Below are 26,008 nucleotides of genomic sequence, written 5' to 3' on the forward strand. Positions count from 1 at the left end.
TTTCCTTTCACTTCCATAACAGTTTCTTAAGATCATAACTATCCTTACAAGCAACAAAGTCCCTAGCTACTTCTCCTTCCATAACATAACCCTCAGGTATATCAGGCAATTCATATCTAGGAGACCTGGATCTAGCAGGTGTACAATAGTTTTCATTTTCAATAATTTCATCAGACTCAAAGATATTATCTGTTTCAGCATTTACTCTAGCAATTTGTTCATCAAGAAATTCACCAGGTGGCACAGTAGTATCAAGCAAAGTATCATAAGCATCATGCATAGCAAAAGTAGCATCATCAATTAATCACGACATATCAGATTCAGTAACACGTGGTGGTGTCGCAAATTTACTCATAACCGAAGGTGAATCAAGTGCAGAGCTAGATGGCAGTTCCTTACCTGTCCTCATAGTTGAGGGGTAGATCTTGGTTTTAGCATCTTTCAGATTCTTCATAGTGATCAACATATATATATATATATTCCAAGTGACTCAAAGAATAGAGCTATGCTCCCCGGCAACGGCGCCAGAAAAAGGTCTTGATAACCCACAAGTATAGGCGATCGCAATAGTTTTCGAGGGTAGAGTATTCAACCTAAATTTATTGATTCAACACAAGGGGAGCCAAATAATATTCTCGAGTATTAACAGCTGAGTTGTCAATTCAACCACACCTAAAATACTTAATGTCTGCAGCAAAGTATTTAGTAGCAAAGTAGTATGGAAGTAACGAAAACAGTGGCAAAAGTAACAGTAGCAGTTTTGTAGTGATTGAAACAGTAGGAACGGAAAAATAAGTAAGCACAGATCAATATATGGAAAGATTGTAGGCAATGGATCAGTGATGGATAATTATCTCGGATGGTATTCATCATGTAATAGTTATAACATAGGGTGATACAGAACTAGCTCCAATTCATCAATGTAATGTAGGCATGTATTCCATATATAGTCATACGTGGTTATGGAAAAGAACTTGCATGCCATCTTTTGTCCTACCCTCCCGTGGCAGCGGGGTCCTAAGGGAAACTAAGGGATATTAATGCCTCCTTTTAATAGAGAACCGGACCAAAGCATTAGCACTTAGTGACTACATGAGCTCCTCAAACTACGGTAATCACCGGAAAGAATCCCACTTATTGTCACCCTGGGGGATGCGGATCATAAATCGTAATAGGTGTCTACAACTTGCAAGATAGGATCAAGAACACATATATATTCATGAAAACATAATAGGTTCATATCTGAAATCATGGCACTCAGGCCCTAGTGACAAGCATTAAGCATAGCAAAGTCATAGCAACATCAATCTCAGAACATACTAGATACTAGGGATCAAACCCTAACAAAACTAACTCGATTACATGATAGATCTCATCCAGCCCATCACCGTCCAGCAAGCCTACGATGGAATTACTCACGTAAGAGGAAGAGGATAATGAAATTGGTGATGAAGGATGGTTGGTGATGACGATGGCGTCGATTTCCCCTCTCGAGAACCTAAATCAGACTCCAGACCTTCCCTCCCGAGGAAGAACAGGAGGTGGCGACGGCTCCGTATTGCAAAACGCAATGAACTCTTCCCTTGATTTTTCTGATACGAATAGGAATATATAGGAGTGGAAACGAGGTCGGTGGAGCTTCAGGGGGGCCACAATCGAGGGTGTGTGGCCTAGGGGCGCCCTGTAGGCTTGTGGCCAGGGGGTGGCCCCTCTCCGGTAGATTCTTTCGCCCAATACTTTTTTTAATTCTAAAAATAATCTCCGTAAATTTTCAGATCAATCCGAGAACTTTAATTTCTGCACAAATATAACACCAAGGCAATTCTGCTGAAAACAGCGTCAGTCCGGGTTATCCCATTCAAATCATGCAAATTAGAGTCCAAAACAAAGGCAAAAGAATTTGGAAAAGTAGATACGTTGGAGACGTATGAAACAACACGACAGACGTGGTGGCACCGGATCTTGTGCTCGGGCAGGCCTGCAGCGGCAAGGGGCTGCGCGGGTGCGCGGCAATAACGGGTGGGTTGTCTCTGGTCCCGTGCATGGAGTGGATCTGGTGTGAGCAGGGCGACCTCGGGTGTTCGGAAGCCGGGGCGGTGGCCCCAGACCTCTTCTTCACCGACGACGGTCGTGGCCGCTGCGTGGGTAGCGCCACGGCTGGGGCTCAGAGGTGTCATTCCTCGTTGTCCACGGTCACATCGGGGATGCCTGGTGCTGTCCGGGGGTCTCGCTGCTGTCTTGGAGTACAAATTTTGGCCAAACATGGACGGATCTGGCTCGTGCGGCGGTTCGTTTGGCTTTTGGCTCTGGTGGTGGTTCTGGCGACTCGTGGCTCTTGTGTGCAGGTTCACGAGGCAGGATTTCTTCTGCTGCTCTGTTGGAGAACGTCGCATGGGAAACAAATAATTTCCTACGCTCACCAAGATCATTCTATGGAGACTAACATCTCTGAGAGGGGGTTGCATCTACATACCTTTGTAGATCGCTAAGCGGAAGCGTATATAACGTGGTTGATGTAGTCTAACGTCTTCGAGATCCAATCATGATCTGTTCTGTGATCTCGTCATGATCCGTCCCGCGATCCCATCACAATCCATCATGATCTAGTGCTAACGGACGACACCTCCGCGTTGAGCACACGTACAGCTCGATGATGATCTCCACCTCCTTGATCCAGCAAGCAACGATGGAGAGGTAGATGAGTTCTCCGCCAGCATGACGGCATGGCAGCGATGGTGGTAGAGCTGATCCGGCAGGGCTTTGTCGTGTATTGCCGAACCGATCTAGAGGTGGAACGAACTAGAGGAAGAAGAGAAAGCTTCACCATGACCTAATTGGGTGAGGTTGCACGACAAGACCTAATTGGGTGCGGCTACGTGCCATACAAATTTTGCATGCGTTTGCGTGCCATAAGCTTTTTGGGTGTGGATGCCTCTCTCCTCTCCACTATATATAGGAGGGAGGGAAAGGTGGCGCCCAAGAGGAGGAGTCCTCCTCCGATTGGGAAGTGGAGGCGCTAGGGAGGAGTCCTCCTCCAATTCGGACTCCCTTCCCTCCTCACACTTTGGCGCATAGGCCCATAGGGCTGGCTGCCCAGCCCACCAGGGGCTGGTGCGCCACCTCTCGGGCCTATGAGGCCCCCCGGGGTGGGTTGCCCCTCCCAATTAACCCCCGTAACCCATTTGTCCCTCCCGCTCCTTTATCGATAGTGCCCGAAACCTTTCCGGAACCCGTATACCTCTTTCCTATATATCAATCTTCGTCTCTGGACCATTCCGGAACTCCTCGTGACCCGAGATCTCATCCGAGACTCCGAACAACCTTTAGTCGCCAACATACATAACTCAACTATACCAAAATGTCACCGAACCTTAAGTGAAGACCCTGCGGGTTCGAGAACTATGCAGACATGACGTGAGACACTCTACGAAGATCTTTATCTGTTGAACCTCTAAGTCAAGGATTCAGTTAATCCCGTATGTTGTTCCCTTTGTCCATCGGTATGTTACTTGCCTCAGATTCGATCATCGGTATCTCCATACCTAGTTTAATAAAGTTACCGACAAGTCTCTTTACTCATTCTGTAATACAAGATCCCGTGACCAACTCTTTAGTCACATTGCTTGCAAGCTCATTGTGATGTTGTATTACCAAGTGGGCCCTAGAGATACCTCTCCTTCATACGGAGTGAGAAATCCCATTCTTGATTCACGCCAACCCAACAAACACCTTCGGAGATACGTGTAGAGCACCTTTATAGTCACCCATTCACGTTGTGACGTTTGATACACACAAGGCATTCCTCTGGCGCCCGGGAGTTGCATGATCTCATGGTCATAGAAACAGATACTTGACATGCAAAAAACAATAGCAATAAACTAACACGATCACATGCTACGTTCATAGTTTGAGTCTTGTCCATCACATCATTCTCCTAATGATGTGATCCCGTTATCAAATGACAACTCATGTCTATGGTCAGGAAACCTTGACCATCTTTGATCAACGAGCTAGTCCTTAGAGGCTCACTAGGGCAGTGTGTTGTCTATGTACCCACACATGTATTTGTGTTTCCAATCAATACAATTATAGCATGGATAATAAATTATTTTCATGAACAATGAAATATAATGATAATTTATTTATTATTGCCTCCAGGGCATATTTCCAACAGTCTCCCACTCGCACTAGAGTCAATAATCTGGTTCACATCACTATGTGATTTACACCCACTAAGTTCTGGGGTTTATCATGTTTTGCTTGTGAGAGAGGTTTTAATCAATGGATCTAAACCTTTCAGATCCGCGTGTGCTTTACAAATATCTATGTCATCCTATAGATGTTGCTACCACGCTCCATATTAAATTATTCCAAATGACTACTCCATTATACGAATTCGGTTTGCTACTCACAGACATTCGGATTGGTGTCAAAGCTTACATCGACGTAACCCTTTACGACGAACTCTTTTATCACCTCCATTATCGAGAAACATTTCCTTAGTCCTCAAGTTACTAAGGATAATTTTGACCGTTCTCCTGTAATCCATTCTTGGATCACTCTTGTACCCCTTGACAGATTCATGGCAAGGCACACATCAGGTGCGGTACACATCATAACATACTATAGAGCCTATGGCTAAGGCATACGGGACGACCATCGTCCTTTCTATTTCTTCTGTCATGGTCAATCTTTGAGTCTTACTCAAATTCACACCTTACAACACAACCAAGAACTCCTTCTTTGACTGATCTCTTTTGAACTCCTTCAAAATCTTGTCACGGTATGTGTTCATTGAAAGTTTTATCAAGCATTTTGATCTATATCTATAGATCTTGATGCTTAGTGTTCAAGTAGCTTAATCCAGGTTTTCCTTTGAAAACACCTTTCAAACAACCCTCTATGCTTTACGGAAATCCTACATCATTTTCGATCAACAATATGCAACCACATATACTTATCAGAAATTCTATAGTGCTCCCACTCACTTTCTTGGAATTACAAGTTTCTCATATACTTTGTACAAACCAAAAAGCTTTAATCGTCTCATCAAAGCATACATTCCAACTCCGAGATGCTTGCTCCAGTCCATAGAAGGATCGCTGGAGCTTGCACACTTGTTAGCATCCTTAGGATCAACAAAACCTTTTGGTTGTCTCCCATACAACCATTCCTCATAGAAGCCGTCGAGGAAACAATGTTTTGACATCCATCTGCAAGATTTCATAATTGGAAAATCCAGCAACTGCTAACATAATACCAACAAACTTTAGCATCTCTATGAGTGAGTAAGTCTCATCGTAGTCAACTCCTTGAACTTGTTGGAAAACTCTTTGCAACAAGTCAAGCTTTCTAAAATGGTGACATTTACCATCATTGTGTGTCTTTCTTTTAAAGATCCATCTGTACTTAATAGCCTTACGGCCATCAAGTAGTTCTTCCAAAGTCCACACTTCGTTTTCATACATCGATCCCGCTACTTCTTGAGCTTGCGTTGGTTTTCCCTTGAAGAGGAAAGGGTGATGCAGCAAAGTAGATAAGTCTTTTGCTGAGTTTGTTGAGAACCAAGGTACAATCCAGTAGGAGGTACTAGTAAGGCCGAATGTAGCACCTGCACAAACAATCAAACACTTGCACCCAACGCAAAAAAGCGGTTGTCAATCCCTTCAGAGTTATTTGCAAGGATGAGATCTGATAGAGATAGAAATAAAAGTAAATAAATGGCAGCAATATATTTTTGGTATTTTTGGTTTATAGATCTGAAAATATGATATGGAAAATAGACCCGGGGGCCATAGGTTTCACTAGAGGCTTCTCTCATGAAGGAAAATAATACGGTGGGTGAACAAATTACTATCGAGCAATTGATAGAAAAGAGAATAACTATGAAGATATCTAAGACAATGATTATGCATATAGGCATCACGTCCGTGTCAAGTAGACCGAAACAATTCTGCATGTACTACTATTACTCCACACATCGTCCGACTCCTACCTACATCTAAAGTATTAAGTTCATGAAGAACAGAGTAATGCATTAAGTAAGATGACATGATGTAGTGGGATAAACTCAAGCAATATGATGAAAACCACATCTTTTTATCCTTGATGGCAACAATACAATACATGCCTTGCTACCCCTACTTTGTCACTGGGTGAGGACACCGCAAGATTGAACCCAAAACTAAGCACTTCTCCCATTGCAAGAATTACTAATCTAGTTGGCCAAACCAAACCAATAACTCGAAGAGACTTGCAAAGATATGAAATCATGCATATAAGAGTTCAAAGAATATTCAAATAATATTCATAGATAATCTGAACATAAACCCACAATTCATCGGATCTCGACAAACACACCGCAAAAGTGTATTACATGAGATAGATCTTCATGAAGATCATGAAGAACATGATATTGAAGGACAAAGGTAGAAAAGAAGCCATCTAGATACTAGCTATACACCCACAGGTCTGTGGTAAACTACTGACACATCATCGGAGGAGCAATGAAGTTGATGTAGATGCCCTCCGTGATCGAATCCCCCTCCGGCAGATTACCGGAAAAGGCTCCCAGATTAGATCTCACGGAAACAGAGGCTTCCGGCGTCGGAAATGTATTTGGGAATTTATAGGACAAAGATTAGGGTTAGGAGACCTGGAGGGGGCCCAGAAGCCAGAGGGGCGCCCCCTAGGGCGCAGGCTTGTGGCCTCCCGGCAGGTGTCGTGCCCCCCCTTCTCCAAGCCTGTGAGGTTTCTTCTTGTCCAAGAAAAATCATTACGGAGATTTTATTCCGTTTAGACTCTGTTTAATATTCTTTATCTGCAATATGCAAAAACAAGGAAAAAACAGAAACTGGCACTAGGCTCTAGATTAATATGTTAGCCCCAAAAATAATATAAAATAGAATCTTAATGCATATAAAACATCCAATACATATAATATAATAGCATGGAACAATCAAAAATTATAGACACGTTGGAGACGTATCGGATCCTATCTCGGATTTCATGGCCTCCACCCATTTGTCAGAATCCGGGCCCACCATCGCTCTCCATAGCTCGTAGGTTCATTGTTGTCTAGCAACCTGACCTCCAAGACATGATTAAGGTACCACTCTGGAGTAGTATGTGTCCTTGTCGACCTACGAGGTTTGGTAGTGACTTGATCTAAAGCTTCATGATCACCATCATCAACTTCCACTTCAACTGGTGTAGGCGCCACACGAACAATTTCCCGCACCCTTCTACTCTCTGGTTGAAGTGACGGTTCAAAAACCTCATCAAGTTCCACCATCCTCCCACTCAATTATTTCAAGAGGAACTCTTTCTCGAGAAAGGACCCGTTTTCATCAACAAACACTTTGCTTTTGGATCTAAGATAGGAGGTATACCCAACTGATTCCTTTGGGTATCCCATGAAGATGCAATTATCCGCTTTGGGTTAGAGCTTATTAAGCTAAAGCATTTGGACATAAGCATCACATCCCCAAACTTTAAAAAACGACACCTTATGTTTCTCTAAACCATAGTTCATACGGTGTCATCTCAATGGAATTAAATGGTGCCCTACAGAAGGTGAATGTGGTTGTATCTAATGCATAACCCCAAAACGATACTGGTAATTTAATAAGAGACATCATAGTATGCACCATACATAATAGGGAGCTGCTACGATGTTCGGAGACACCATCACACTTTGGTGTTCCACGTGGCATGAATTGTGAAACAATTTCCACATTGTCTTAAAATGTATACCAAAATCGCAACTCAGATATTCATCTCTACGATCACATCGTAGATATATCATCCTCTTGTCACGACGATCTTCAACTTCACTTTAAAATTGCTTGAACTTTTCAATAATTCAGACTCGTGATTCATCAAGTAAATATACTTGTATCTACTCAAATCATTTGTGAAGTAAGAACATAACGATATACACTGTGTGCCTCCACACTCATTATAGTGCATAAATCAAAATTTATTATTTCCAATAAGTTACTTGTTCGTTCCATCTTACTAAAACGAGGCCTTCAGTCATCTTGCCCATGTGGCATGACTTGCATGTCTCAAGTGATTCAAAATCAAGTGAGTCCAAAAGATCCATCCGCATGGAGATTCTTCATGCGTTTACACCAGTAGGCATGGTTCGCATGTCTCAAACGATTCAAAAACGACTGAGTCCAAAGATCCATCAGCATGGAGCTTTCTTCATGCGTTTTATACCAATATGACTTAAGCAGCAGTTCCACAAGTAAGTCATACTATCACTACTACTTTGTATCTTTTCGCATCATTATTATGAACATGTGTATCACCACGATCGAGATTCAATAAACCATTCATATTAGGTGCATGACCATTGAAGGTATTATTCAAGTAAACAGAATAACTATTATTCTACTTCAATGAATGACCGTATTACAATAAACATGATCCAATCATGTTCATTCTCAACACAAATACCAAACAACATTCAGGCCTAATACTAATCTCGAAGGTACAGGGAGCGTGCGATGGTGATCACATCAACCTTGGAAACACTTCCAACACACATCGTCATCTTGCCTTTAGCTAGTCTCCGTCTATTCCATAGCTTTTATTTCGAGTTACTAACATTTAGCAACTGAACTGATATCTAATATCCAGGTGCTACCAGGAGTACTAGTAAAGTATACATCAATAACACGTATATCTAATATACTTCTGTTGACGTTGCCAGTCTTCTTATCTACCAAGTGTCTAGGGTCGTTCCGCCTCAGTGATCATTCCCCCATCATAGAAGCACTTAGTCTTGGGTTTGGGCTCAACCTTGGGTTTCTTCATTGGAGTGACAACTGACTTGTCATTCTCGAAGTTTACCTTCTTTCCCTTGCCCTTCTTGAAACTAGTGGTTTTATTAACAATCAAAACTTGATGCACCTTCTTGATTTCTACCTTCGCGGTGTCAAACATCGTGAATAGCTCAAGGATCATCTTCTCTATCCCTAGTATTCTATAGTTCATCACGAAGCTCAGTAGCTTTGAGGTAGTGACTTTGGAGAACTATGTCAAACACTAACTCATCTAGAAGATCAAATCCCACTTGATTCAAGTGATTGCAGTACTCGTACAATCTAAGCACATGCTCAACGATTGAGCTTTTCTCCTTTACTTTGCGGGCAAAGAATCTTGTCGTAGGTATCACACCTCTGAACATGGGCACGAGCCTGAAATCCTAATTTCAGCTATGGAACATATCATATGTTCCGTGATGTTCAAAAATGTCTTGGGTGCCTCAATTCTAAGCCATAAAGCTGTTGGAATTATGCCCTAGAGGCAATAATAAATATAGTTATTATTATAATTCCTGTATCAAGATAATCGTTTATTATCCATGCTATAATTGTATTGAATGAAGACTCATTTATATGTGTGGATACATAGACAAAACACCGTCCCTAGCAAGCCTCTAGTTGGCTAGCCAGTTGATCAAAGATAGTGAGTGTTTTCTGATTATGAACAAGGTGTTATTGCTTGATAACTGGATCACGTCAGTAGGAGAATCACGTGATGGACTAGACCCAAACTAATAGACATAGCATGTTGATCCTGTCATTTTGTTGCTACTGTTTTATGCGTGTCAAGTATTTATTCCTATGACCATGAGATCATATAACTCACTGACACCGGAGGAATGCTTTGTGTGTATCAAACATCGCAACGTAACTGGGTGACTATAAAGATGCTTTACATGTATCTCCGAAGGTGTTAGTTAAGTTAGTATGGATCAAGACTGGGATTTGTCACTCCGTGTGACGGAGAGGTATCTCGGGGCCCACTCGGTAATACAACATCACACACAAGCCTTGCAAGAAATGTAACTTAGTGTAAGTTACGGGATCTTGTATTACGGAACGAGTAAAGAGACTTGCCGGTGAACGAGATTGAAATAGGTATGCGGATACTGACGATCGAATCTCGGGCAAGTAACATACCGAAGGATACAGGGAATGACATACGGGATTATATGAATCCTTGGCACTTAGGTTCAAACGATGAGATCTTCGTAGAATATGTAGGATCCAATATGGGCATCCAGGTCCCGCTATTGGATATTGACCGAGGAGTCTCTCGGGTCATGTCTACATAGTTCTCGAACCCGCAGGGTCTGCACACTTAAGGTTCGACGTTGTTTTATGCGTATTTGAGTTGTATGGTTGGTTACCGAATGTTGTTCGGAGTCCCGGATGAGATCACGGACGTCACGAGGGTTTCCGGAATAGTCCGGAAACGAAGATTGATATATAGGATGACCTCATTTGATTACCGAAAGGTTTTCGGAGTTACCGGGAATGACGAATGGGTTCCGGGAGTTCACCGGGGGGGCAACCCACCCCGGGGAAGCCCATAGGCCATAAGGGTGGCGCACCAGCCCTTAGTGGGCTGGTGGGACAGCCCAAAAGGGACCTATGCGCCATACAAAGAAAAATCAAAGAGAAAGAAAAAAAAGGGAGGTGGGAAGGAAGGGAAGGACTCCCACCCACCAAACCAAGTCCAACTCGGTTTGGGGGGGGAGCCTTCCCCCCTTGGACTCGGCCGACCCCCTTGGGGCTCCTTGAGCCCCAAGGCAAGGTCCCCTCCCTCCCACCTATATATACGGAGGTATTGGGGCTGATGTCAGACGACTTTTCGACGGCAGCCCGACCACATACCTCCACGGTTTTTCCTCTAGATCGCGTTTCTGCGGAGCTCGGGCGGAGCCCTGCTGAGACAAGGTCATCACCAACCTCCGGAGCGCCGTCACGCTGCCGGAGAACTCTTCTACCTCTCCGTCTCTCTTGCTGGATCAAGAAGGCCGAGATCATCGTCGAGCTGTACGTGTGCTGAACGCGGAGGTGTCGTCCGTTCGGTACTAGATCGTGGGACTGATCGCGGGATTGTTCACGGGGCGGATCGAGGGACGTGAGGACGTTCCACTACATCAACCACGTTCACTAACGCTTCTGCGGTACGATCTACAAGGGTACGTAGATCACTCATCCCCTCTCGTAGATGGACATCACCATGATAGGTCTTCGTGCGCGTAGGAAAATTTTTGTTTCCCATGCGACGTTCCCCAACAGTGGTATCACAGCTAGGTTCATGCGTAGATGTCTTCTCGAGTAGAACACAAAAGTTTTTGTGGGCGGTGATGTGCGTTTTGCTGCCCTCCTTAGTCTTTTCTTGATTCCGCGGTATTGTTGGATTGAAGCGGCTTGGACCGACATTACTCGTACGCTTACGAGAGACTGGTTTCATCGTTACGAGTAACTCCGTTGCTCAAAGATGACTGGCAAGTGTCGGTTTCTCCAACTTTAGTTGAATCGGATTTGACCGAGGAGGTCCTTGGATGAGGTTAAATAGCAACTCATATATCTCCGTTGTGGTGTTTGCGTAAGTATGATGCGATCCTACTAGATACCCTTGGTCACCACGTAAAACATGCAACAACAAAATTAGAGGACGTCTAACTTGTTTTTGCAGGGTATGCTTGTGATGTGATATGGCCAACAATGTGATGTGATATATTGGATGTATGAGATGATCATGTTGTAATAGAAATATCGACTTGCACGTCGATGGTACGGCAACCGGCAGGAGCCATAGGGTTGTCTTTATACTAACGTTTGTGCTTGCAGATGCGTTTACTATTTTGCTAGGATGTAGCTTTAGTAGTAATAGCATGAGTAGCACGACAACCCCGATGGCAACACGTTGATGGAGATCATGGCGTGGCGCCCGTGACAAGAAGGTCGTGCCGGTGCTTTGGTAATGAAGATCAAGAAGCACGTGATGATGGCCATATCATGTCACTTATGAATTGCATGTGATGTTAATCCTTTTATGCACCTTATTTTTCTTAGAACGACGGTAGCATTATGAGGTGATCTCTCACTAAAATTTCAAGACGAAATTGTGTTCTCCCCGACTGTGCACCGTTGCTACAGTTCGTCGTTTCGAGACACCACGTGATGATCGGGTGTGATAGACTCAACGTTCACATACAACGGGTGCAAAACAGTTGCGCACGCGGAACACTCGGGTTAAGCTTGACGAGCCTAGCATGTGTAGACATGGCCTCGGAACACATGAGACCGAAAGGTCGATCATGAATCATATAGATGATATGATTAGCATAGGGATGCTTACCACTGAAACTATACTCAACTCACGGGATGATCGGACTTGAGCTAGTGTAAGTGGATCATGAACCACTCAAATGACTAGAGAGATGTACTTTTTGAATGGGAGTTTAGCAAATAATTTGATTAAGTTAAACTCTGATTATCTTGAACATAGTCTAAGTCCACTTTGAATATATTTGTGTTGTAGATCATGGCTCACGCGACAGTCATCCTGAATTTTAATACGTTCCTAGAGAAACCTACGTTGAAAGATGATGGAAGCAACTTTGTAGACTGGGCTCGTAATCTTAAGCTAATCTTACAAGCTGGGAAGAAGGATTATGTCCTTAATGCTGCATTAGGAGATGAACCACCCGCTACGGCTGATCAGGATGTTAAGAACGCTTGGTTAGCACGTAAGGAGGACTACTCAATAGTTCAATGTGCAGTCTTGTATGGCTTAGAACCGGGACTTCAACGTCGCTTTGAGCGTCATGGAGCATTTGAGATGTTCAAGGAGTTGAAGTTTATCTTTCATAAGAACGCCCGGATCGAGAGGTATGAGACCTCCGATAAATTCTATGCTTGCAAGATGGAGGAAAACTCATCTGTCAGTGAACATGTGCTCAAAATGTCTAGGTACTCAAACCGTCTAGCTGAGCTGGGGATTGAACTCCCGCAAGAAGCTATCACTAACAGAATCCTTCAATCACTGCCGCCAAGCTATAAAGGCTTTGTGTTGAACTACAACATACAAGGGATGAACAAGTCTCCCGGCGAGTTGTTTGCGATGCTGAAAGTCGCAGAGTCTGAACTCCGTAAAGAGCATCAAGTGTTGATGGTGAATAAGACCACTAGTTTCAAGAGAAACGGCAAAGGCAAGAAGGGCAATTCGAAGAAGAGCGGCAAGCCTGTTGGCAATCCTACGAAGAAACCCAAAGCTGGACCTAAGCCTGAAACAGAGTGTTACTATTGCAAGGGTATGGGTCACTGGAAGTGCAATTGCCCCAAGTATCTGGCAGATAAGAAGGCGACCAAAGAAAAATCAGGTATATTTGATATACATGTTATTGATGTGTACTTAACCGGCTCTCTTAGTAGTGCCTGGGTATTCGATACCGGTTCTGTTGCTCATATTTGCAACTCGAAACAGGAACTGCGGAATAGACGAAGACTGGCGAAAGATGAAGTGACGATGCGCGTAGGAAATGGTTCCAAGGTTGATGCAATCGCCGTCGGCACAGTGTCACTTCAGTTACCGTCAGGATTAGTGATGAACTTAAATCATTGTTATTTAGTGCCTGCGTTGAGCATGAACATTATATCTGGATCTTGTTTATTGCGAGACGGTTACTCTTTTAAGTCAGAGAATAATGGTTCTTCTATTTCTATGATTAACATCTTTTATGGTCATGCACCGAATGTGAGAGGATTGTTCATATTGAATCTTGATAGCGATACGCATATACATAACATTGAGACCAAAAGAGTTAGAGTTAACAATGATAGCGCCATATTTTTGTGGCACTGCCGTTTAGGTCATATTGGTGTAAAGCGCATGAAGAAACTCCATGCTGATGGACTTTTGGAGTCACTTGACTTTGATTCACTTGACACGTGCGAACCATGCCTCATGGGCAAGATGACTAAGACTCCGTTCTCCGGAACAATGGAGCGTGCAAGTGACTTGTTGGAAATCATACATACCGATGTGTGTGGTCCGATGAGCGTAGAGGCACGCGGCGGATATTGTTATTTTCTCACCTTCACTGACGATTTAAGTAGATATGGTTATATCTACTTGATGAAGCACAAGTCTGAAACATTTGAAAAGTTCAAGCAATTTCAGAGTGAAGTGGAAAATCGTCGTAACAAGAAGATCAAGTTCCTACGGTCTGATCGTGGGGGTGAATATCTGAGTTTCGAGTTTGGTACTCACTTAAGACAATGTGGAATTGTTTCACAGTTAACACCGCCTGGAACACCACAGCGTAATGGTGTGTCCGAACGTCGTAATCGTACTCTATTAGAGATGGTGCGATCTATGATGTCTCTTACTGATTTGCCGTTATCGTTTTGGGGTTATGCATTAGAAACAGCTGCATTCACTTTAAATAGGGCACCATCAAAATCCGTTGAGACGACACCATACGAACTGTGGTATGGCAAAAGGCCAAAGTTGTCGTTTCTTAAAGTTTGGGGATGTGATGCTTATGTCAAAAAAGCTTCAGCCTGAAAAGCTGGAACCCAAAGCGGAAAAGTGCGTCTTCATAGGTTACCCAAAAGAGACAGTTGGGTACACCTTCTATCTCAAATCCGAGGGCAAAGAGTTTGTTGCTAAAAACGGAGCTTTTCTCGAGAAGGAGTTTCTCTCGAGAGAATTGAGTGGGAGGAAGATAGAACTTGACGAGGTTGTCGAACCTCTCATCCCTCTGGATGGTGGCGCAGGGCAAGGAGAAAACTCTGTCCTTGCGACGCCGGTTGAGGAGGAAGTTAATGATGATGATCATGAAACTCCAGTTCAAGTTTCTGTCGAACCACGCAGGTCGACGAGACCACGTGCTGCTCCGTAGTGGTACGGTAATCCCGTCTTATCAATCATGTTGTTAGACAACAATGAACCTGCAAATTTTGAAGAAGCAATGGTGGGCCCAGATTCCAACAAATGGCTAGAGGCCATGAAATCTGAGATAGGATCCATGTATGAGAACAAAGTGTGGTCTTTGGAGGTACTACCTGAGGGTCGCAAGGCCATTCAGAACAAATGGATCTCTAAGAGGAAGACGGACGCTGACGGCAATGTGACCGTTTATAAAGCTCGACTTGTGGCAAAGGGTTTTTCACAAGTTCAAGGAGTTGACTACGATGAGACTTTCTCACCCGTAGCGATGCTTAAGTCCGTCAGAATCATGTTAGCAATAGCTGCATTTTTCGATTATGAAATCTGGCAAATGGATGTCAAAACGGCGTTCCTTAACGGTTTCCTTAAGGAAGAGTTGTATATGATACAACCCGAAGGTTTTGTCGATCCTAAGAATGCTAACAAGGTGTGCAAGCTCCAGCGATCCATTTATGGACTGGTGCAAGCATCTCGGAGTTGGAACAAACGCTTTGATGAGGTGATCAAAGAATTTGGGTTTATACAAGTGGTTGGAGAATCTTGTATTTACAAGAAAGTGAGTGGGAGCTCTGTGGCGTTTCTAATATTATATGTGGATGACATATTGCTGATTGGAAACACTGTAGAGTTTTCGGAGAGCATAAAAGGTTACTTGAATAAAAGTTTCTCTATGAAGGACCTAGGAGAAGCTGCTTACATTCTAGGCATTAAGATCTATAGGGATAGATCAAAACGCCTGATAGGACTTTCACAAAGCACATACCTTGATAAAGTTTTGAAGAGGTTCAAAATGGAACAGTCCAAGAAAGGGTTCTTGCCAGTTCTACAAGGTACGAGATTGAGTAAGACTCAGTGCCTAGCAACTGATGAAGATAGAGAGCATAAGCGCTCCGTCCCCTATGCTTCAGCCATAGGTTCTATCATGTATGCGATGCTGTGCACTAGACCAGATGTTAGCCTGGCCATAAGTATGACAGGTAGGTTCCAGAGTAATCCAGGAGTGGATCACTGGACAGCGGTCAAGAATATCCTGAAGTACCTGAAAAGGACTAAGGAGATGTTTCTCGTGTATGGAGGTGACGAAGAGCTCGCCGTAAAAGGTTACGTCGATGCAAGCTTTGACACAGATCCGGACGACTCTAAGTCTCAAACCGGATACGTATTTATTCTTAATGGGGGTGCGGTAAGCTGGTGCAGTTCCAAGCAAAGCGTCATAGCAGATTCTACATGTGAAGCGGAGTACATGGCTGCCTCGGAGGCGGCTAAGGAGGGTGTCTGGATGAAGCAGTTCATGACGGATCTTGGAGTGGTGCCAAGCGCACTGAATCCAATAACCTTGTTCTGTGATAACACGGGTGCCATTGCCTTAGCAAAGGAACCACGGTTTCACAAGAAGACCAGACACATCAAACGACGCTTCAACCTCATCCGCGACTACGTCGAGGGAGAGGACGTAAATATATGCAAAGTGCACACGGATCTGAATGTAGCACACCCGCTGACTAAACCTCTTCCACGGCCAAAGCATGATCAACACCAGAACTGTATGGGTGTTAGATTTATTACAACGTAATTCACATGATGATGTGAGGGCTAGATTATTGACTCTAGTGCAAGTGGGAGACTGTTGGAATTATGCCCTAGAGGCAATAATAAATATAGTTATTACTATAATTCCTGTATCAATATAATCGTTTATTATCCATGCTATAATTGTATTGAATGAAGACTCATTTACATGTGTGGATACATAGACAAAACACCGTCCCTAGCAAGCCTCTAGTTGGCTAGCCAGTTGATCAAAGATAGTCAGTGTCTTCTGATTATGAACAAGGTGTTGTTGCTTGATAACTGGATCACGTCATTAGGAGAATCACGTGATGGACTAGACCCAAACTAATAGACGTAGCATGTTGATCGTGTCATTTTGTTGCTACTGTTTTCTGCGTGTCAAGTATTTATTCCTATGACCATGAGATCATATAACTCACTGACACCGAAGGAATGCTTTGTGTGTATCAAACGTCGCAACGTAACTGGGTGACTATAAAGATGCTTTACAGGTATCTCCGAAGGTGTTAGTTGAGTTAGTATGGATCAAGACTGGGATTTGTCACTCCGTGTGACGGAGAGGTATCTCGGGGCCCACTCGGTAATACAACATCACACACAAGCCTTGCAAGCAAAATAACTTAGTGTAAGTTGCGGGATCTTGTATTACGGAACGAGTAAAGAGACTTGCCGGTGAACGAGATTGAAATAGGTATGCGGATACTGACGATCGAATCTCGGGCAAGTAACATACCGAAGGATAAAGGGAATGACATACGGGATTATATGAATCCTTGGCACTAAGGTTCAAACGATAAGATCTTCATAGAATATGTAGGATCCAATATGGGCATCCAGGTCCCGCTATTGGATATTGACCGAGGAGTCTCTCGGGTCATGTCTACATAGTTCTCGAACCCGCAGGGTCTGCACACTTAAGGTTCGACGTTGTTTTATGCGTATTTGAGTTATATGGTTGGTTACCGAATGTTGTTCAGAGTCCCGGATGAGATCACGGACGTCACGAGGGTTTCCGGAATAGTCAGGGAACGAAGATTGATATATAGGATGACCTCATTTCATTACCGGAAGGTTTTCGGAGTTACCGGGAATGTACCGGGAATGACGAATGGGTTCCGGGAGTTCACCGGGGGGGCAACCCACCCCGGGGAAGCCCATAGGCCATAAGGGTGGCGCACCAGCCCTTAGTGGGCTGGTGGGACAGCCCAAAAGGGCCCTATGCGCCATACAAAGAAAAATCAAAGAGAAAAAAAAAAGGGAGGTGGGAAGGAAGGGAAGGACTCCCACCCACCAAACCAAGTCCAACTCGGTTTGGGGGGGGAGCCTTCCCCCCTTGGACTCGGCCGACCCCCTTGGGGCTCCTTGAGCCCCAAGTCAAGGTCCCCTCCCTCCCACATATATATACGGAGGTATTGGGGATGATTTGAGACGACTTTTCCACGGCAGCCCGACCACATACCTCCACGGTTTTTCCTCTAGATCGCGTTTCTGCGGAGCTCGGGCGGAGCCCTGCTGAGACAAGGTCATCACCAACCTCCGGAGCGCCATCACGCTGCCGGAGAACTCTTCTACCTCTCCGTCTCTCTTGCTGGATCAAGAAGGCCGAGATCATCGTCGAGTTGTACGTGTGCTGAACGCGGAGGTGCCGTCCGTTCGGTACTAGATCGTGGGACTGATCGCGGGATTGTTCGCGGGGCGGATCGAGGGACGTGAGGACGTTCCACTACATCAACCGCGTTCACTAACGCTTCTGCTATACGATCTACAAGGGTACGTAGATCACTCATCCCCTCTCGTAGATGGACATCACCATGATAGGTCTTCGTGCGCGTAGGAAAATTTTTGTTTCCCATGCGACGTTCCCCAACAAAAGCACGACACACTGAACTATGATGTAGTCATCGAAACGTGTATGTCAGATGTTCGCAACGTCCACAAATGAAGCTTGGGGTAGCTCACCGAGCGGTGCATTAAGGACATAAGCCTTCTACGCAGCAATGAGGAAAATCCTTAGCCTGCGAACCTAGTCCACATAATTTCTACTATCATATTTCAACTTAGTTTTCTTTAGGAACATATCAAAAAACAGGGGAGATACAGCGCAAGCTAATCATCTACAACATAATTTGCAAAGACATTTTGACTATCTTCGTGATAATGAGTTCAATTAATCATATTACTTAAGAACTCCCACTCAAATTGACATCCCTCTGGTCATTCCAATGGTACATGATCGAAATTCACCAAGCCAAGTCTGATCATCACGTGAGATGAGCTGGTTTCAATGGTGAACATCTTCATGTTGATCATATCAACTATATGACTCATGTTCGACCTTTTGGTCTCTTGTGTTCCGAGGCCATATCTTTACATGCTAGGCTCGTCAAGTTTAACCCGAGTGTTCCGCGTGTGCAAAACTGTCTTGCACCCCTTGTATGTGAACGTAGAGTCTATCACACCCGATCATCACGTGGTGTCTCGAAATGACAAACTATCGCAATAGTGCACACTCGGGGAGAACACAATTTTATCTTGAATTTTTGGTGAGGGATCACCTTATAATGCTACCGCCATTCTAAGCAAAACAAGGTGCATACAAGATTTAACATCACATGCAAATAATAAGTGACATGATATGGCCATGAACTTGTGCTTTTTGATCTCCATCTTCAAAGCACCAGCATGGTCTCCATCGTCACCGGCGCCACACCATGTTCTCCATCATCGTGATCTCAATGATTGTGCTGCCATCAAGGTTGTCACGCCATCTATGCTTGTAGTACTATTGCTATTGATCTAGCGATAAAGTAAAGCATCACTAAACGCCCAAAAATTAAAGACAACCCTATGGATCCTGCTGCTTGCCGTAGCTTGGACATGCAAGTCGATATTAACTATTACAACATGATCATCTCATACATCAAATATATAATTGCATGTACTGTTGGGGAACGTTGCATGGGAAACAAAATTTTCCTACGCACACAAAGACCTATCATGGTGATGTCCATCTACGAGAGGAGATTAGATCTACGTACCCTTATAGATTTCTAAGCGGGAAGCGTTAAGAAACACGGTTGATGTAGTGGTACAGCTTCGTGATTCAAATCACCGTCGTCCCACGATCCGTCCCACGATCCGTTCCTATCTAGCGCCGAAAGGACGGCACCTCCGCGTTCAGTACACGTACAGCTCAATGACGATCTCAGCCTTCTTGATCCAACAAGAGAGACGGAGAAGTAGATGAGTTCTCCGATGGTGGTGATGATCTACTCCTGCACGGCTCCGCCCGAGCTCCGCACAAATCCGATCTAGAGGAAGAACTACGTGGTATCGATTTGAGTTGCACGTGGCAAAGTTGTCTCTCAAAAGCCCTAAAACCACGAGTATATATAGGAGGAGGGGAGCGGCTAGACTTGGGGCTCAAGGGAGCCCCAAGGGCGTCGGCCGAAGGGAGGAGGTGGACTTCCACCCCAATTCGGTTTGGGGAAGGAGTCCACTCCTTCCTTCCCACCTCCCTCTTTCCTTTTTCATTCCTTTGGTATTTTTCCTTTGTGACGCCATGGCCCTATTGGGCTGGCCTCACCAGCCCACTAAGGGCTGGTGAGCCACCCAAGGGTCACTAGGCTCACTCCCGGGTGGGTGGGCCCCTCTCGGTGAATACCCAGAACCCATTCGTCACTCCCGGTACACTGCCGGAAATGCCCAAAACTTTCCGGTGACCAAATGAAACCATCCTATATATCAATCTTCGTTTCCGGACCATTCCTGAAACCCTCGTGACGTCCGTGATCTCATCCGGGACTTCGAACAACATTCGGTAACCACACATATAACTCAACTATAATAAAACATTATCGAACCTTAAGTGAGCAGACCCTGCGGGTTCGAGAACTATGTAGACATGACCCGAGACACTCCTCGGTCAATATCCAATAGCGGGACCTGGATGCCCATATTGGATCCTACATATTCCCCGAAGATCTTATCAGTTGAACCTCCTTTCCAAGGATTCATATAATCCCGTATGTCATTCCCTTTGTCCTTCGGTATGTTACTTGCCCAAGATTCCATCGTTTGTATCCGTATACCTATTTTAATCTCGTTACCGGCAAGCCTCTTTACTCAATCCGTAATACAAGATCTCGTGACTTACACTTAGTCACATTGCTTGCAAGGCTTGTTTGTGATGTTGTATTACCGAGTGGGCCCCGAGATACCTCTCTGTCACACGGAGTGACAAATACCAGTCTTGATCCGTACTAACTCAACGGACACCTTCGGAGATACCTGTAGAGCACCATTATAGTCACCCAGTTACGTTGCGACGTTTGATACACACAAGGTATTCCTACGGTGTTAGTGAGTTATATGATCTCATGGTCATAGGAATAAATACTTGACACGCAGAAAACAATAGAAATAAAATGACACGATCACATGCTACGTTCATAGTTTGGGTCTAGTCCATCACATGATTCTCCTAATGATGTGATCCAGTTATCAAGTGACAACACTTGCATATAACCAGAAAACCTTGACTATCCTTGATCAACTAGCTTGACAACTAGAGGCTTGCGAGGGACATTGTTTTGTCTATGTATCCACACATGTATCTATGTTTTCATTCAATACAATTATAGCATGGATAATAAACGATTATCTTGAAACATGAAATATAATGATAACTATTTTATCAATGCCTCTAGGGAATATTTCCAACAGTCTCCCACTTGCACTAGAGTCAATAATCTAGTCCTCACATCGCCATGGGATTTACATTGTAATAAATCTAACACCCATACAGTTCTGGTGTTGATCATGTTTTGCTCGTGGAAGAGGTTTAGTCAGCGGATCTGCTACATTCAGATCTGTGTGCACTTTGCAAATATTTACGTCCTCTCCTTCGACGTAGTCGCGGATGAGGTTGAAACATCGTTTGATGTGTCTAGTCTTCTTGTGAAACCTTGGTTCCTTTGCTAAAGCAATGGCACTAGTGTTGTCACAAAATAGAGTTATTGGATTTAGTGCGCTCGGCACAACTCCAAGATCCCGCATGAACTGCTTCATCCAGACACCCTCCTTAGCTGCCTCCGAGGCAGCCATGTACTTTGCTTCACATGTAGAATCTGCTACGACGCTTTTCTTGGAACTGCACCAGCTTACCGCATCCCCATTAAGAATAAATATGTATCCAGTTTGAGACTTAGAGTCATCCGGACCAGTGTCAAAGCTTGCGTCGACGTAACCCTTTACGACGAGCTCTTTGTCACCTCCACAAACGAGAAACATTTCCTTAGTCCTTTTCAGGTACTTCAGAATATTCTTGACCGCCGTCCAATGATCCACTCCAAGATTACTTTGAAACCTGCCTGCCATACTTATGGCCAAGCTGACGTCCAGTCAAGTGCACAACATTGCATACATGATAGAACCTATGGCTGAAGCATAGGCGACGGAACTCATATGTTCTCTATCTTCCGCAATTGCTGGGCACTGAGTCTTACTCAATTTTATACCTTGTAACACTGGCAAGAACCCCTTCTTGGACTGTTCCATTTTGAACTTCTTCAAATCTTTATCAAGGTATGTGCTTTGTGAAAGTCCTATCAGGCGTCTCAATCTATCCCTATAGATCTTAATGCCTAGAATGTACGCAGCTTCTCCTAGGTCCTTCTTAGAGAAACTTTTATTCAAGTAATCCTTTACACTCTCCAAAAACTCCACGTTGTTTCCAATCAGCAATATGTCATCCACATATAATATTAGAAACGCCACAGAGCTCCCACTCACTTTCTTGTAAATACAAGATTCTCCAACCACTTGTATAAACCCAAATTCTTTGATCACCTCATCAACGTGCTTATTCCAACTCCGAGATGCTTGCACCAGTCCATAAATGGATCGTTGGAGCCTGCATACTTTGTTAGCATTCTTTGGATCGGCAAAACCTTCGGGTTGCATCATATACAACTCTTCCTGAAGAAAACAGTAAAGGAACGCCGTTTTGACATCCATCTGCCAAATTTCATAGTCGAAAAATGCAGCTATTGTTAACATGATTCGGACGGACTTAAGCATCGCTACCCAGGAGAACGGCTCATCGTAGTCAACTCCTTGAACTTGTGAAAAACCCTTTGCCACAAGTCGAGCTTTATAAACGGTCACCTTACCCTCCGCGTCCGTCTTCTTCTTAAAGATCCATTTGTTCTGAATAGCCTTGCGGCCTTCAGGTAATACTTCCAAAGTCCACACTTTGTTTTCATACATAGATCCTATCTCGGACTTCATGGCCTCTAGCCATTTGCTGGAATCCGGGCCCACCATTGCTTCTTCATAATTTATAGGTTCATTGTTGTCTAACAACATGATTGATAAGACATGATTACCATACCACTCAGAAGGAGTACGTGATCTTGTTGACCTGTGAGGTCCGATTGGAACTTGATCTGAAGTTTCATATCATCATCATTAACTTCCTCCTCAATCGATGTCGCTTTGACAAAGGTTCCCCCCTCCCCTGTTCCACCATCTAAAGGGATTAGAGGTTCGACAACCTCATCAAGTTCTATCTTCCTCCCACTCAATTCTTTCGTGAGAAACTCCTTCTCAAGAAAAGCTCTGTTTTTAGCAACAAACACTTTGCCCTCGGATTTGAGATAGAAGGTGTACCCAACTGTCTCCTTTGGGTAACCTATGAAGATGTACTTTTCCGCTTTGGGTTCCAGCTTTTCAGGCTAAAGCTTTTTGACATAAGCATCACATCCTCAAACTTTAAGAAAGGACAACTTTGATCTTTTGCCATACCACAGTTCGTATGTGTCGTCTCAACGGAGTTTGATGGTGCCCTATTTAAAGTGAATGCAACTGTCTCTAATGCATAACCCCAAAACGATAGCGGCAAATCGGTAAGAGACATCATAGATCGCACCATTTCTAACAAAGTACGATTACGACGTTCGGACACACCATTACGCTGTGGTGTTCCACACGGTGTCAACTGTGAAACAATTCCACATTGTCTGAAGTGAGCACCAAACTCGAAACTCAGATATTCACCCCCATGATCAGAACGTAGCAACTTGATCTTCTTGTTACGATGATTTCCAACTTCACTCTGAAATTGCTTGAACTTCTCAAACATTTCAGACTTGTGCTTCATCAAGTAGATATATCCATACCTATTCAAATCGTCAGTGGAGGTGAGAAAATAACGATATCCGCCGTGCGCCTCCACACTCATTGGACCGCACACATCGGTATGTATGATCTCCAACAAGTCACTTGTACGCTCCATTGTTTCGGAGAACGGAGTCTTAGTCATCTTGCTCATGAGGCATGGTTCACACATGTCAAGTGATTCAAAATCAAGTGACTCTAAAGGCCCATCGGAATGGAGTTTCTTCATGCGCTTTACACCAATATGACCTAAGCGGTAGTGCCACAAAAACGTGGCGCTATCATTGTTAACTCTACATCTTTTGGTCTCAATGTTATGTGTATGTGTGTCATCACAATCAAGATTCAATATGAACAATCCTCTCACATTGGGTGCATGACCATAAAAGAAATTACTCACAACCATTATTCTCTGACTTAAACGAGTAACCGTCTCGCAATAAACAAGATCCAGATATAATGTTCATGCTTAACGCAGGCACTAAATAACAATTATTTAAGTTCATAACTAATCCTGGTGGTAACTGAAGTGAGACTGTGCCGACGGGGATTGCATCAACCTTGGAACCATTTCCCACGCGCATCGTCACTTCATCCTTTGCCAGCCTTCGTTTATTCCACAGTTCCTGCTTCGAGTTGCAAATATGAGCAACAAAACCGGTATCAAATACCCAGGCACTACTACGAGAGTTGGTTAAGTACACATCAATAACATGTATATCAAATATACCTGATTTTTCCTTGGCCGCCTTCTTATCAGCCAAATACTTGGGGCAGTTGTGCTTCGAGTGACCCATTCCCTTGCAATAATAATACTCTGTTTCAGGCTTAGGTCCGGCCTTGGGTTTCTTTGTCGGATTGGCAACAGGCTTGCCGCCCTTCTTTGAGTTACCCTTCTTGCCTTTGTCGTTTCTCTTGAAACCAGTGGTCTTATTGGCCAACAACACTTGATGCTCTTTCCGGAGTTCTGACTCTGCGACTTTCAGCATCGCGAATAACTCGCCGGGTGACATGTTCATCCCTTGCATGTTATAGTTCAACACAAAGCTCTTATAGCTAGGTGGCAGTGATTGAAGAATTCTGTCAGTAATAGCCTCTTGCAAGAGTTCAATCCCCAACTCAGCTAGACAGTTTGAGTACCCCAGACATTTTGAGCACATGTTCACTGAGAGACGAATTCTCCTCCATCTTGCAAGCATAGAATTTATCGGAGGTCTCATACCTCTCGATCCGAGCGTTCTTCTGAAAGATAAACTTCAACTCCTGAAACATCTCATATGCTCCATGATGCTCAAAGCGACGTTGAAGTCCCGGTTCTAAGCCATACAATACTGCACATTGAACTACTGAGTAGTCCTCCTTACGTGTTAACTAGGCGTTCAAAACATCTTGGCTAGACGTAGCGGGTGGTTCATCTCCTAGTGCAGCATTAAGGACATAATCCTTCTTCACACCTTGCAGGAGCAGCTTTAGATTATGAGCCCAGTCTACAAAGTTGCTTCCATCATCTTTCAACTTAGCTTTCTCTAGGAACGTATTGAAATTCAGGGTTGCTACCGCGTGAGCCATTGATCTACAACATAAAATATTGCAAAGTGGACTTAGACTATGTTTAAGATAATTAGAGTTTAATTAATCAAATTATTGATAAACTCCCACTCAAAAAGTACATATCTCTAGTCATTTGAGTGGTACATGATCCAAATCCACTAACTCAAGTCCGAACATCACGTGAGTTGAGAATAGTTTTAGTGGTAAGCATCTCTATGCTAATCATATCAACTATATGATTCATGCTCGACCTTTCGGTCTCTTGTGTTCCGAGGCCATGTCTGCACATGCTAGGCTCGTCAAGTTTAACCCGAGTGTTCCGCGTGTGCAACTATTTTGCACCCGTTGTATGTGAACGTTGAGTCTATCACACCCGATCATCACGTGGTGTCTCGAAACGACGAACTGTCGCAACGGAGCACAGTTGGGGAGAACACAATTTTATCTTGAAATTTTAGTGAGAGATCACCTTATAATGCTACCGTCGTTCTAAGCACAATAAGGTGCATAAAAGGATTAACATCACATGCAATTCATAAGTGACATGATATGGCCATCATCTTGTGCTTCTTGATCTCCATCACCAAAGCACCGGCATGATCTACTTGTCACCGGCGCCACACCATGATCTCCATCATCGTGCCGCCATCGAGGTTGGCATGCTATCTATGCTATTACTACTAAAGCTATAACCTAGCAATATAGTAAACACATCTGCAAACACAAACATTAGTTTAAAGACAACCCTATGGCTCATGCCGGTTTCCGTAGCATCGACGAGCAAGTCAATATTAACTATTACAACATGATCATCTCATACATCCAATATATCACATCACGTCATTGTCCATATCATATCAGAAGCATACCCTGCAAAAACATGTTAGACGTCCTCTAATTTGTCGTTGCATGTTTTACGTTGCTGCTAGGGGTATCTAGT

The sequence above is a fragment of the Hordeum vulgare genome, chromosome 1H, assembly GCF_904849725.1.
Source record: "Hordeum vulgare subsp. vulgare chromosome 1H, MorexV3_pseudomolecules_assembly, whole genome shotgun sequence".
NCBI classification, from domain to species: domain Eukaryota; kingdom Viridiplantae; phylum Streptophyta; class Magnoliopsida; order Poales; family Poaceae; genus Hordeum; species Hordeum vulgare.